The sequence below is a fragment of the Oenanthe melanoleuca genome, chromosome 1A, assembly GCF_029582105.1.
Source record: "Oenanthe melanoleuca isolate GR-GAL-2019-014 chromosome 1A, OMel1.0, whole genome shotgun sequence".
In the NCBI taxonomy this organism is placed as follows: domain Eukaryota; kingdom Metazoa; phylum Chordata; class Aves; order Passeriformes; family Muscicapidae; genus Oenanthe; species Oenanthe melanoleuca.
The window spans coordinates 24518537-24529169 of NC_079334.1; the positions used below are offsets into that span (position 1 = coordinate 24518537).

The following is a 10633-nucleotide window of genomic DNA, read 5'->3' on the forward strand; positions in this document are numbered from 1 at the left end:
GTAAAACAACTTACTGGCTTAAAGGATCTTTTGCCCTTACTGCTTATATTCCATGAATAAACTTTACATTTTTGCCACATGTATGATTTCTGACAAGTCGAGATAAACCTAATAAATGATTACACCATTAAAAACACCTGGATGATAAGAAATTATATTGTTTGAAAACAAAATACAGTATTTGGTTTAGTCAACTTTTTTTCACTGTGGAAATATTTCTAGTTTGTAACAGAAAACACGCACAAATACAAGGAAAATGAAAACCAAGTTACTAACGACAAGTCAGTATTTCAGAATTCATTGTACAGATAAAACATTTCTGTTTGCACCAAATTCTGCTAAATACCAGTATTTAAAATTTAATAATTAATTATTAACTTTTTTTACTCTTAGCTTGTTCAGGCTCTTTCTCGGCAGGCAAAAACACCTCCCATGCATGTAGGAAAGTATATGCTGATGTATTTTATGTTCCAAAGGGAAACATTACTAAAGGAACCTTTAGAGAGAAATTAACATACTACAGTTAATTTTGATTTTTTAAGTTTGTGAAATCAGCATGATAATACGTGCTACAGCTTATAAAGGCACAGGAAATGTGGTAAAGAAAATGTGTGTATCTATTGGAATCAGCCCCTTGAAAACACTTAATATGGGATAGAAGATAAAGAGATCTGTCAGTAAAAGCATTAGAATACCTATTTACATTGATGTACGTAAATATAAACAGTTGTATCATTTTATGAATAAATGCTGCTATGATTAGTTCGAAGTCTACACAATATCCAAGACAGTCTGGCTAAATTATTTCATATAGCAAAATACAACACTGTTCCACATTATCAGAGAAAACATCAGCTCAGCACTGCTGCAGTTGGCAGAAAGGTTGCAGCTGATAAAAACACCATTTACTCCAAGGAATGTACCAAATTCTCCAAGAGAAAAAGATAACAAGAATCCAAAATTATTAATGCAATGCTTCCTACATTACAAACATATAGAAATCTAATTTTGTACTTCTGGAACATGTAAAATAGTAACTGCCGTACGTCAAGAATAAATAGTGGGTGCAGTTACCACGATTCATGAATTCCATAAATTCTCACGCAGTTATTCGCTAATTAATTTTATAATTGGCCTGACAACAACATTAGCCCCATTTCATAGATCTGAAATTTGAGAAATTACCTACCCAAGATCACGTATCAAACAGCAACAATGGGTTTTGTATTTGGTTACTTCCCCTCCAAGGAGTTCTTAATATGTGTGGCAACACTCTCCTTCATACCTTCCTGTAGAACTGCAAAAACCAGCACCTAATTAGAAAATCACCTATTTTTTAGATTGATAGCTGATGGTTGTGTACAGATTTAAGCAGAGAAGCGCAAACATATATTTTAACTTCCAAAAGGGAGACAGATAACATGCTTGTAAAATACTCTGATGTTGCAGAAATAAGCTCTAAAATCCTGTTCATATTAATACCGCATTTCCTTGTACAGTTTGGGATATTACAATAATATATCTATTAACACGTTCTTACTTCTTCTGGTTAGCGTAGTAAATATCTAAATCCGTACATATTGTTTTTCAGCGACTAAAGCCTGCATTTTTAAGCTGGCTGCTTCCTAGAACAGCAGAGCTGTTCATTCCTTTATTTTAAACAAGTATTTTTCCATCAACCTTTCCATCCAATTTTTTCAGTAAGTCTATGGTAAGAGTCACAATGATGTGACACTACATTAAAATTATTTCAAGATTACTGTTAAGCAACAGAATATCCTACTATCAGCATTCCCACTGAATAGCTGCCAACGACTGCGAGATTCAGGAAGAGGAAGAGGGACTTTCTGGAAGAACAAACCACTCAAGGGCTGCGCTACACCTCTGCTAGGCCTCAGAATTAAAAGAATAAAGCACTTTTATATGAAAAGTTTCAATTTTTAAAATACAAGTTTAAGTAAGAGTTCGAATGTACCTTCTTTAGGCTAGCACATGGCTTAAATTATTTTGCCATGCTGACAAATGTGGGCGGCCATGACACCTCGAGGAGTCGCTTGGGCCTTGTTTACTGGCGGCATCCCACGAGTAAGCACAACTCTGCCTTCTCCATTCCCATACAGAAACTGTTTGGTTTCCAATGAACCAGCGTATCCGTACAGAAGAGAAACTGTGCCCTGGTGCCCGCCAGTGCAGGATCAGCACCAGCAGTTTTCCCTCGTCGCTTGTACACTCCATGCGCGGCGAGGTCCCGCCCTGCCGGCGCGGCCCTTCCCGGCGGGGCACAGCCACCGCCCAGGCCACGCCACCCCATTTCCGGCAGGGAGCGAGGGACGCTCTCGAGGCGCGGGGCGCGCCCGTGTCCCACCCAAACACGCCATTCCCTCGCCTCGCCCAGACCGCGTGAGGCGGGTCGCGCCCAGGCGGGTGCCCGGCGCTGCCCGGTGCGCGCCCCCGCCAGACCTACCTGTGCCCGCGCCGCCGCCGCCAACGCGCGGGAGCCGCGGGGACGCGCACGCGCGTCACCGCCGCTGCACTGGAGCCGGGTCACGTGCTCCCATGCATGAGTGTGTACAGCGCTGCATTTCCTCGGCGCATGCGCGCTGTGGCTGCTGCAGCCGCCGGCGCCGCCGCCGCGCGGAGCAGCGAGCGCCGCCGCTGCCGTGCCCTGCCCGCCCGGCTCCCGCGCCCCGCGCGCGCCCCGCGGTACCTGCGCCCTCGCCTCCGGCGGCAGCTCCCGCCTCAGCGGCCGCCGCCGCTGCCGTGGATTCAAACTCGGAACCCGCTCGGGGCGCCAACGCCGCCTCCCCGCGTCGCACGCGCCGGGCCGCTATGCAAATGAACCCCGAGTCTCCGCCCCTCTCTGGCTTGGCCCCGCCCTCTCCGTGGGCACAGGGGCCGGCAGTGGGGGTTGCTCCGGAACCGGCCAATCGCAGCGCCGGCCATCTTGGAGCCATGCAAATGAGCCCCCGCGATATTTAAATGAGCGCTGGCCCCGCCCCTTGGCGCGCAGCCGTGCAGCGTTCGGCGCAGCGAGCGGGGCGCGCTGCGGCAGCGGCCGCTAGGGGGAGCCGTGGCGCGGCGAGGGGCGGCGCCGGGAGCGGCCGGCCCAGCTCCCTGCCCGCCCCCCGCGCGTCCCTCCCGCCGCTTCCCGCCACTGAGCTGCGGCCTGCGCGGCCCCGGGCCTCGCTGACACCTTCGAGAGCCCGCCTGCAATCCGTCAGGCTGCGTTATCAGCGACCGGCAATGCTCGCTGCTCGTCCCTTATCACTCGCTTCTGGGCTAGGGCTGCGCCTGACCAAAGCCCAGAGGATTGGAGTGGTTTAATAACCGGCACTGAGGTTCAAGAGTGCCAAAAAACCAAACGGTGCCTGCTGGCTCTGCTTTTAGGTGAATCTGAAGCACATGGGTTATCTCGGGTGAGCTTCAAGTGGCCATTCCCTCATCCATCCTCCATTTCTGCCTCAGGCATGGGGGAATACCCGCACGGCCTGCTTTGACGTGAGCTGGAACTTGGCGCTCTTCGTAGCACAGCGAAGGCAGAGCTGAGCAGCGGCTGCTCTGCCCCACACCGCGTGGGTCAGGTCCAGCGCAGAGACCCGTGGCCGTGTCCTCAGGCACACAAGAAACCGTGAGAGACCTGTGAAGGCTTCACCTACTGACCCAGTAGCGGAAAATCCTATTCTCTCTTCATTCAGGAAAATAAAAGTCACGTTCTTCCTACTGAAAGTGTGATAAACAGCATTTTGATTTGTTTTCTTGAAAAGTAAGCTAAATATGAATAAAATTTGTGTCCATCGTATACGGGCTAGGCTGAGCAATATGTTTCTCTGTGTATAAATGTCGTGAAACAGTAGCTATTTTAAGAGTCCTGTCATTTAGTGGATTGGTTAAAGAAACTTTCCTGACTATCCAGAAACCACTCTGGCAGTCACACTCGCACCACCAAAGCTGGACTGAAGCTGCTGCACTTCAGACTGAAACGCTCCAGCAACCGACGGGTGCCCCACTTGACTCCCTACCCTCACCAAACTCACACTCTCAGACCACTTTTCCTTACTGGTTTGACCCTGAATTTCCTGTAGCAGAGTTCCCAACATCTGGATCCTTAAAATAAATCACAGTGCAACAGCAGAGTAAGATCTCTAGTTGGTGCCTTGGAGGAGGGACCTTAAACAAAGAAAGCCTTGGGCTTTTATATGTTTGGCACTGTACGTGCACTATAGTCTAAAGTCTTCCAGTGGAGTCCTTGGCTCCTGCCATGTCTCTGAGTGTTCCAATCACCTGGCCAATGCCACAGGCCCTTTGCTTCCATTGTGCAAAGGGTTGCCACCTGTTCACAGCCTCTTGCTCCTTTGGGCTCGTGCCACCCAGAGCTCAATCTGCAGCTGCACTGCAGACACACATTGGGCTACCTGCACTGAAGGTATTCCTTAACGGATTGAAGGGCAGTGTTTTAGGGTTCCACCATTCCCAGTAGTTTGCCTGGTCTCTGCTACATTTTTCCCTTGCACAGCCAAGATGGAAGAAAGGAACTTTACACATGTGCCCATAAATTTGCAAATGTATCGGCAACAGAGATTTAAGAAGGGGTACTAGCCTGGAACTTCAACTGCTGAAATGGGAACATGCATCTTCCTCAGCTATCTTTGCTACAGGCATGACAGTTTCTAAGAGGAGGTGTAGCAGAAGCCTGTAATGTCTAAAACTTCCATTGTTGAGCTACAGTGCAATAGTGGAATAGTGGAATGTATGTCTTGAAAAGGGGTACTTGAATTTGAAGTTGGGTTTTCTGAGCTTTTGTGTACAGTCAGAGGACTCAGCATTTCATAAAGAAGAGGCCATAACTACTCACAAGTGGGCAATTCCTAGCCATGCCTATTGTTTAACTTGTAAATTCTCTTCTGGTGAGCACTTTTGCAGGGTCCTTGCATATAAATCCATCAGGAGTCAATCAGGAGTGAACGCTTTGTGGCTAAAAGATGAGTTTCCAGAAGACTCTGAATTCTTGAATCTTTATAATCTTTTTGAATAACAACTGCTGTTATTCCAAACTTAATTTAGTATGGAAGCCATTACAGCAATGTAGTTTTGTTCAGTGCAGTACAATTCATGTAGCAGAGAGACAGTTAAGACCGACAGCTGGCAACAATCCCTTCTCTCTGGCAACCAGTAACAGGACCCCGAGGGAACAGCACAAAGAGGAGTCAGGGGAGCTGTACTAATGTAGCTGTTATACCAAATAAGTGCTCTGCTGTGGCATTTCAGATACCAGCAGCAGTAGTAGGACTGTATCTTTCAATCTGAAGAACCAATAATATTTGTAGTAAAGTGAAAGTCCAGATTTTTGTCACCTGCTCTTCCTATGACTGGTCATAAATTTGGAAAATCCATAGAATCGGTTTATATTGCTCAGCATCTTTGCAAGAAGAAAGGTAAAATAAAACATTTTCAGAAAAACACAACTTCAACATGTCTCTATATGCAAAATGCGAGAGTTTTCCTGTAAAAAGAATATGCAAAGCAAACAGTACACTAGAATTAAATTAACAGATGCAAAATTTTACCACCACGAAAATTATTCATCTAGTTTCCTGTCTAATTACTCTGTAAATGTGTTCAAGCATTGTAATGATAAACATAGAGGTAAAAAAATATTCCTCTTATGTACTCTATAAAAATAACGTTAAAAAGTAAGTATCTTATGTGCAACAGAGAATTTCTTCTTGATTTCCAATTCTCCAATGAGCTTAAGGCTTAAAGTCTGCATACAATATTTAATTTACTTACTTCCAGGTGGTGTTACAGAACAGCTTCCAACCTATGAATGACATATCACAAAAAAGTTGATTACATCTGATTACTTCTTTCTGTATGTCAGATTGTGTTACAAGTGTGATATTAACACCATGAATATTTTCAAAATAATAACTCCCCCATATGATTTAATGATTGCTAATGGAGACATCATAGGGGCACATTGGGAATGCTAAAAGGAAGAAAGAAGAGTGATGCATGAAAAAGGTACAGTTCTCGATATGAAAAGATACCTTTTATATAAAGACAACTGCTGACTTTTAATAAAAACAAAATACGATCATAAGAAATATTTAGCAAGAAGGAAAAAGAAATTTTATTAGTACACTTTATTTTTAAATAATTACTGGAAAATGTATTTAAATACCTCATGCATGACACTTTTAAGCTAGTAAGATTTACATTAATTATTTTTTGGTAAATCACTAGATTAGTCTGTATTTCTTACACAGTAATTGCCTAATATGATGGAATGATTAAAACTTACCTGTTTATAAACAATTCCTACACAAGTCAAAAGAAACACCATAATACCAGAAAGTAATTTCACTAACAGAAGTGTTTCTGGCAAGAAAAAAGAAATCCTTATCTGACAACCTGATCTCTGATTTGGCAATGTTAGGTTAATGGTTCAACTTGCTGATCATAGAGGTCTTTTCCAACCTTAACATTTTTATGATTTCAGTCTTTAAGAATTTCACTATGAAAGCTTAAAATGTCACTGATAAAGGAAATGTTAACTTTCTGGTGAAGAAAAACAGAAGGCTTTTAAAATTCCTTTTTCATACAAGGGTTTTTTTTTAAATACAGAAATCTTAAATACATTTAGGAAGTTATGATAAGACATTTCATAAATATTTTAATTGTATTAACTTTACAATATGAAAACAAAGAGCACAAACATGGAGGATATAACCAAAATACTTGAGAAAATTTTCCTGTCATGAATTAAAGCTAGTTAAGGCGTTTACACTTAAGATTACTTTTCACAATAGGTTAAGCACCTTCCCGTAATGTGAATTTTGTAAAATATGCTTTTACTATCTATTATCTTTAAGGCTAGTAAGAGGATTTGGGGAAAATTCCTAAATCTTATCTATTTCTCTCTGATTTTATGTTAGTTTTAAAAAACAAATTTTACTAATTATGAAGTAAATATTCTCCTGCTCGGCTATTTTGTGATCAAACTTACTTTATTGTGACTTTGGTGCAGTAACTAACTAATTTATTTGCTGAGCAGACGTATTTAGTTTAAACACCTACCAGTCATTTTTCCTACTGAATTGTCCTCTCTCACTTCACTACCTTCTGCCTCCACCATAGCAAATTAACTTAATTTCTGGTTTTAATAATAAAATCTTATTTTGTAGCAGCAATATTTGTATAGTTCAATGGTAAGTATAGAGTCCAGTTAATTACAAAAACATGTTTTTACAGCTTGCTAAATTTGTTCTACTAAACTATCAGTTTTCTGAGATACAGGCAAGTATCTGTCAATTTTTATGCTTAACATCTAGTAAAGAGTTTATCAGACATTGAAAGAAAAAGTAATTTTAACAAAATATAACATAATTGAAAACTGGAATCTATTAAATGAAGATCCTTTCCAAAATGTTATAAAATAACATCTATTCCGAGTACCAAGCAGGAACATTTTTTTGAAAGAATAGCTTGTCTCCTAATGTCTCATTTGATATGAGAAAATTGGGAAACCTAGTTGTAAAAATGGTACCTGAAATACAGGATATAATCACTAGAAGTATTCGTGTGGTGGAAATGAAATAAGCTGGTTGCCATCAAGTGTGTTGACTGAAACTTAGTTGCTGAACACAGTTCTCTTTCCTTTACTTCAGGAAAATTGCTGTAGGAGTAGCTTGGTTTGGAAGATGTCTTTCTCCCTCTAAAAATGCAATGCAAAGCAATACAAAGTAGTCAAGTAAAGTAGCATTGCTATTGCAGTAGAGGTTGATAAATCAGTACTCAATTTTAGCTCCCACTATACTTCTTAGATGCAGGATGCTTTATCTTCAGACTACACAGTCTTTTGAACATGTGTCTCATTAAGTTTTATCCAATTTAAGTATTTTTAGAATTGGGTAAAGAAATGTAAAGAATATTTTGTATGATTCCTCCTTGGGAATATTTTTTGACCTGCTGGAAGGAACCTGTCTGAACATGTCTGGAATGTAATGCATATTGGATGTTTTCAGTAAATAAACTGATCATCTCATCTGCAAATCATCTGAAATGTGCGGGATGATTTTTGTCTATCCTAACTTAGTCTAAATAAATGAAAAATAAATGAAAAAAAACCTGACCTTGAATGTTGAGCAATGAAAATGTTGTCTTTAAAAGCAAATATTCTGTACTGGTAAAAAGGCTTACCCTCAGGGTGAAACATTCTTCTCTCAGTTTTCACATTCTCAGCTCTAGCCTTAGGCTTTTTTCAATATCATACCTGCTTTAGATCTTTCTAGAAAGTAGAAGACTCATGGGTTAATTAAATAAAGTTGTATGTCTCAATAAATGGTGTGTATCTGGAGGAAACTGCCAGTGAAGAATCAGATGCAGAGCGATTTAGTAACAACTTTAAAAGGTAAAATACTTGGGCTTAACAGCAGTGAACTTTTCAAGATGATGTTAATTACATAATAACTGGGACTTAGGATATCTCAATTATCTCAATATTTTAAATGGTCTTTTTCTCTTTTTCTTTTTCTTTTTCTTTTTCTTTTTCTTTTTCTTTTTCTTTTTCTTTTTCTTTTTCTTTTTCTTTTTCTTTCTTTTTCTTTTTTCCCTTCAATCCCAGTACGACCAACCTTCTACTTGCTGGAGAGTTTGTAAATAAAAAATTGGCTAATAGATGAAGGGTGGAATGTAAAAAAGAATTTGTTTGGATTTATTTACTTATAATTACCAGTTTTGTTACTTCTGTATTTCCAGCTTGGATTGAATTTTCTCCACAATGTCCTAAACTGGAAATGAAGGATAACTTAAACCTTACTGTATTTGTACAGACCTAAAAAACCAATCATATTTCTAAAAAAATCCCATCAGGTTTTGGGTCTTGTCTGTATTAAGTTGGCCATTATTTTTCTAGAAGTCATTGTTTTCCTTTAAAGCCTCTTCCTAATTGAAGTTGTCATCTTGTATTTTTTGGCCAGATTTGAGTACTTTGTCATTACTTCGTCCTGTAGGGTTTTATTATGTGGTAAACAAAGATGTATATTTCTTGTATAAATATAACTTGGATAATATCCAACCATTCTTCCAATACTGAATCATGTAATTAACAAAAGACATGATATCCACTGGTACTGATTAAAGTCATCAACAAATGGAGGTCAGCACACTGCCCATTGGCAGTTACCATGCTCTACTTAATAATGCATTTAATTTCCATGACTTAGAATAATTTGAGATGATTTCTCCAGAACGTTGGTGTACTTGGGGAAGTCAGAAAGAAAGGAAGGAGGGAAGGCAGGCAGGAAGGAGGGAAGGCAGGAAGGAGGGAAGGCAGGAAGGCAGGAAGGAAGGCAAGGATGGAAGGCAGGAAGGCAGGAAGGAAGGAAGGAAGGAAGGAAGGAAGGAAGGAAGAAAGAAAGGAAGGAAGGAGCCACTGGTGAGAAAACCCATTTAGAATGTGGCTAAGAGGCTAACATGTACATATCGAAAAAATTTTATGTCTCTACCACTGTAGCAGAGTCCTCTCACAGAGACATTCCCTATGATCCAGGGACCTGAAATCACAGACACTTTTGTCATTAATCCCACATTCTCCACAAGCTTCACTTACAACATGAAAAAGAAAACCCTCCCCCAAATTACTCCACTCCCTGGCAATATCCAGTCCAAGTTTTGTGCACTGCGTCTTCCAATTACTGTCATTATCTCTAATTCCTTCAACCACATGTTGGACAACAAAACAGACTGTGGTGGCTTAGCCTTGCTTAACAGACAGATTCCCCACCCAGCTGATCTCTCACTCTCCCTCTTCAACAGGACCAGCTGGAAAAAATAGAGTGGACAAGCTTAGGAGAGTCAAGATACACAGTGAAATCACTTACCAGTTATTACTGCTGGGAAAACACACTTGACTTCAGGAACATTAATTTATTGCCCATTAGAATCAATTAGGGGAATGAGCAGTACAAAAATTAAAACACCTTTCTGCCTCCCCTAAAGAGCCCAAAGTTATTACTGTGTAATAAATCATGTATTTCCTTTTATTTTTTTGCCTTTTGATAAAAATGCTGAAATGTTAGTGCCTCTTAACACAAGCTGGTACAGGTTCTTGCTTCGTTTTTCTGCTATAGTCTTACAAATTGGAATTTTAATGTTTTCTTGACATAGCTCATCATGTAAGTCAAACTATTAATTATTAACAAAATCATCTTTTTAAATATAGCTCATTTGTTTAAAAATTAGGTGATCAACTTAGAAAAATTCAAAACAAAACATTATCTCATCAAACTCAGTTTCTTCATTATGATAGGGTAGGGCCATATTTATAACACAGTCTTTTCTGTGGGAAAAAATATCCCTGTTGGAGGTGGAGGAAGAGAAAGAACTCATGCAAAAATCCCATAGATATATGGAAGATGTTATGTTGCCACTCACTCGAGGACATTGTTCAGTGGTTTAGTGGTGAATGCGGTGGTGGTGCTGGGTTGTTGGCTGGACTTGCCTTCCAACCTTAACCCTTCTAGGGTTCTGTGATTCAACAGCATGTTCTAAATGCTTGTAACTTGAGCAAATTATAAGCAAATGCTTATAATCTTTGAGCAAATTCACTCTTTATTTTGTGTTTTCAGATGCC

At 40.5% G+C, this 10633-nt stretch overlaps 1 protein-coding gene across 8 annotated transcripts in view; it reads right to left on the minus strand.

The window, feature by feature from the left end:
* The window catches only part of ATF7IP (activating transcription factor 7 interacting protein), a 75124-nt gene extending 72172 nt beyond the window's left edge, over positions 1-2952 (minus strand). For 3 of the 8 annotated variants that reach the window (XM_056482430.1, XM_056482426.1, XM_056482420.1), the window contains exons 1-2: positions 2465-2582; positions 1190-1297 (exon numbers count right to left, since the gene is read on the minus strand). The gene's annotated coding sequence lies outside the window, so the exon portion shown is untranslated. Of the gene's footprint in view, positions 1-1189; positions 1298-2464; positions 2583-2707 lie in introns of those variants that run through there. The other 5 variants (XM_056482432.1, XM_056482428.1, XM_056482425.1 and 2 more) reach the window with 4 other exon arrangements.
* Between the last annotated feature and the right edge of the window lie 7681 nt (positions 2953-10633).